The sequence below is a fragment of the Xyrauchen texanus genome, chromosome 31 (genome assembly GCF_025860055.1).
Source record: "Xyrauchen texanus isolate HMW12.3.18 chromosome 31, RBS_HiC_50CHRs, whole genome shotgun sequence".
NCBI lineage: Eukaryota > Metazoa > Chordata > Actinopteri > Cypriniformes > Catostomidae > Xyrauchen > Xyrauchen texanus.
The window spans coordinates 15399856-15404565 of NC_068306.1; positions in this window are offsets into that span (position 1 = coordinate 15399856).

The following is a 4710-nucleotide window of genomic DNA, read 5'->3' on the forward strand; positions in this document are numbered from 1 at the left end:
CAGGAGGCTCTGCTGAGCACCACGGGTTTCTACTAGTAGGTCATTGGCCTGTGGCTACACCAGTGTCAAATGTGGGAGTCGGATCGTAATAATAAAAAAATAATAATATTCATGATGTCATATTTAGTATGTAAACGCTTGCTTGTTTACGTAGAGATTGTTGATGACAATGAATGTCATGTCTCTTGTACTGTTGTCAAGATATAAAAGTTAATGATTAAACATTTACTATTTCTGAGCTGAAGTTTGTAAGAATCCTCCACAAAGGATCGTTAATCAACAAATCGACCATGTGACTCTGAAAAGTCACTTCTGATTGGTTCAGGACACCTTTGGGGTGTTGCCAATTTCAGTTCAAAACTTTCCTACCCAAGGAAGAATTCTCTCTTCTCTTCTGTTGAACTTCTCTCTTGCATCGCTCTCTGGGAACCGTAGCTTGGTTTGTCATGTGTAGCCAAGGAAATTTGGGGCACACAAAGTCCCGAGGAACCTCTCACTCTCTGCTCAACGGTTCTGTAAGCCCGTATATCGCCCAATGGCGGTCTCCAATAATACGGGTGAAGGTCTCTGCACGTTACTGTCTTTCTTGTTACACAACACAACAAGATTGAATGAAATACATTTTCTCTTATGTATTACCTCGTTATTTCATCTGACTCCATATATGAAAAAGGTTTTAATGATATCTGAGCATCATTAAAAGTGAGCGAATGTTTGATTATTCTTTAACTCCTTTAATCATATTTTACCCGTTCAGATTAGGAAACTATGTCGCTTTGAGGTCCTTGCATGTTTTTTTCTACACTGCGGGTCTCACGATCACAAGCGGCCAGTATTGGATCATCAAACAGAGGTAATTGCTATATACCTGAGATTGGTCACATTCACGTTCACACAATCAAAGATACTTCAGTATAGCCCCCATGCAATTGCATACACTTGAATTTAACTTAACGTTTTCTTCAGTAGAGGTCACGGCCACTATTACAGATGTAAGTTGACCAACATAACTTCTCTTGTAATAGCTTTGGATTGGCCAATGCGTGGTTTCCCACCTACATTTATCTGGAGAAACATCAAATTAAAACACAGGTAAGACACACCCGGATTTAGATTGGTCAAGCAGCATTTGCTGTTCTAAACGGAAATTCCCTTTTTGTCTTTGCAAACCAAGTACACTTGAATTGATGCCAAATATTAGTCGTCACTAATCTGACGCAGACTTGCGGTAACATACGAATCGTTTAATCTGTTTAGGCAAAACATTGTCAGAGTCAGTCAGAATAAAATCAAATGTTGACAATTTATTGATCAGGTAACATAATAAATTCATCAATTCCAATCAGACAGTGATAAGTCAAATTTAGACATTTTATCAAAACCTAAGAAATTCAAATTGCAATCACCTGATATAAATTACACATAGTAAACTGTGTCGGATCGTCTAACTACAGAGAATCATGAACAATGTGTCACATCTCCTTAAACACCCAAATAATTCAATATGCTTACCAAATGGTGGTGTCTGTCATTATAATTAGATTTTGATCCCTATTGAGGGGGTTCCTGTAGATTTACATACAGGAGGTATAGAGGATCTGGGGGAGGGCACACCTTTATGGGGCACACCACAGTTCTCATATTTTATTACTTCTTTTTGCTTTTCATTATGGCTGGGAGGATGAGACCAGTTTACCAGGCGCACTGAGAGACTTTAAATGATACCAAACATGTTATAGTTACTTTTTTGTACGCACTTCACATTGCATAGGTTTTTAGTGAGCTTTAAGTGAGGAGGAGGAGTGAGATGAAGAGACTTTAGAAGGGAGGTGTTAGCTGCACAGTTTGTTGCATCTCGGATGTTGCTGTTACATATGCAAGAGAGAGTTCAGATGTTAATTCTCATGAGAGCCTTTTGTTTTCTCGAGGAGTAACCCAGACTCACTGGCACCCGCCTTACAGTTCACACACCCAACGGGAGTCGTGAGTCCTCCTTGCAGAAGGCCACGCTTCATCCATAAAATACACAAACGCCAAAGAACCAAGCAACACAAGGAAATGCAAAGCAAGGAAATGCAATGACATGCAAGTACATCTCCAGGCTTTTGTGCAAAGTGCTGTTGTATTAGTGGAATACTTTGCATAATCCAATTGCAAATCGATTTAGACTCAAAAAAGGAAAAATGGTTCTTAAGGCATTGTCAATAGACTCCATAATGTTCATTTTCACTGTATTGATCATTCTGTCATTTTACTCAACCACCTGTTTCATGTTGTATGTGTTAGATTAGTTTTATGTTTAGAATAGCAATACAGTTTATCTGTATTCAAAGATAATTTGACTGTGGCATATTTTGATAATCATCCCTGTTTTTAAAAGATTTTGCTTCAAAGCTATACCTAAATATGTGTAATATTATTTTCAATCAGCCATGAGAATAATATTACTCCAATAATTGAATTAATCATAATTTCCTTGTTAAAGCTAATTCCTCACAACAGAAATTGTGAGTGGATACAATGAGACACTGTATTACGATTTTAATGTTGGAGAATTTAATTCAGTTTATTTTATTTATTTATCTAATTTATAATAGTTGGTGAATGTGACTAATTTCATTATACATTTCCTTACATAATAATGTATAAGGACAGTTTACTTTAATTCCTAGCTCACATATACTGTTCCTACAACTACTACACAGTTTTAAACTGCAAATCATATAAGCTCAAGCTTTCAGTGTTAACTAATAGATCTTTTGGTTTTGATTTGCTTTCATAAATCATTTAAGTGTCTAATTGTGTGCATTACACATTGTTGTTGTTGTCCTTAATAATGACACATTTATCTGGGTCCATTGTGTCATGTCCTCTGTAACACAGATGCACAGCGGATATGGTTTGTTTTTGTTTTACTATTTGTATTCACACTTTTTAACATTGCGGCAGTACTGCTGCTTATTATGCTCCACATGCCTACTGATTGTTTCCTGGCTTGGAGGCCTTTATCTAGTCTTTGACCTGTGCTGTGGTTCAGCTCATTAGTCACAGCTTGGAGTGAAAAGAATGAAATCTCTGGTGCAAACACACCTCTCCTTTTTATTGTGATAGCACCAACCCAGCTTTGGAATGACTGCCATCACCTTACACTGCAAAAGAGCTGATATATCTTTCAGAGTGAGCACTGCCTCAAATCATGAAATTGCATTCCAGCACTGCATGCAATGAAATAGCTTGGGCAAGCCCAGATAATCTGATGTGTTGCACCTCAGGACTCTTGTTGATTTGGAGTCATCTCAAAAATAGCCCTCAGGCTTCTTCTGCAGAAGTGTACACTGACTTTTCTTGAGGCAGTTTGGAGAGATGTTAAGAATTGAAATAAATTGTTGAGCCTAAAGTCTTCTTTTTAAATTTGCTCTTAATTTCACAACATCATTCGCATTTAATTTCGCAACAATTTTTTTTAGCATAAAGGAAACCAAATTAAATTGACTATTGCACAGTATATCTCAACTGGTGTGTCTGTTCTGATAGGATTGCAGATATCAGAAAAAAATTGCTAAAAGAAAATAATAAAAAGAAACCAACCATATAATCATACATTATTAGGATGGCAAAATAAGCTATACAGTTAAGCTAAAAGTTAGAGTTGGTTTGAGTCCACCTTAGTCGAGTAAGAGTCTTTAAACAATTGAGTCCGAGTCCAAAAGGGGCAGAGTAGGACTCAAGACCGAGTCCATAACAAGCTGAGCCCGAGTCCGTATGAATCTTTTCATGAATCTGAATTAAAATGATAAGCGTAAACTCAACATCTCAATATTTTATGCTCATTTTAACCTTCACAACTAAGAAAAACAATTTGTCAATATACACTGGTGGCCAAAGATTTGGAATAATGTACATATTTAGCTGTTTTGGAATGAAATTGTTACTTTAATTCCCCAAAGTGGCATTCAACTGATCACAAAGTCTAGCCAGGAGATTACTGATGAATAAAAAGCACCATCACTATTTGAAAAAAGTTTTTTTTTGATCAAATCTAGACAGGCCCCATTTCCAGCCACCATCACTCCAACACCTTATCATTGAGTAATCATGCTAAATTGCTAATTTGGTACTAGAAAATCACTTGCCATTATATCAAACACAATTGAAAGCTATTTAGTTCATTAAATGAAGCTTAACATTGTCTTTGAGTTTGTTTTTGAGTTGCCACAGTCTGCAATAGACTGGCATGTCTTAAGGTCAATATTAGGTAAAAAATGGCAAAAAATAAACTTTCTGGGCTGTCGCAAGGAGCATGAGATCTGAAAGCTTTCTCTAGCAACTCATCAGTCAATCGTTGTTTTGAGGAATGAAGGCTATACAATGCTTGAAACCACCAAAAAACAGAAGATTTCATACAAAGGTGTATACTACAGTTTTCAAAGACAAAGGACAACTGGCTCTAACAAGGACAGAAAGAGATGTGGAAGGCCAGATGTTCAACTAAACAAGAGAATTAATACATCAGAGTCTCTAGTTTGAGAAATAGATGCCTCACATGTCCACAGCTGACAGCTTCATGACATTTTACCCACTCAACACCAGTTTCATGTACAACAGTAAAGAGAAGACTTATGGGAAGAATTACAAAGAAAAAGCCACTTTTGAAACAGAAAAACACATGTTTTAATACATTTAATAATTGGTAGTATTAAAACATTTAAT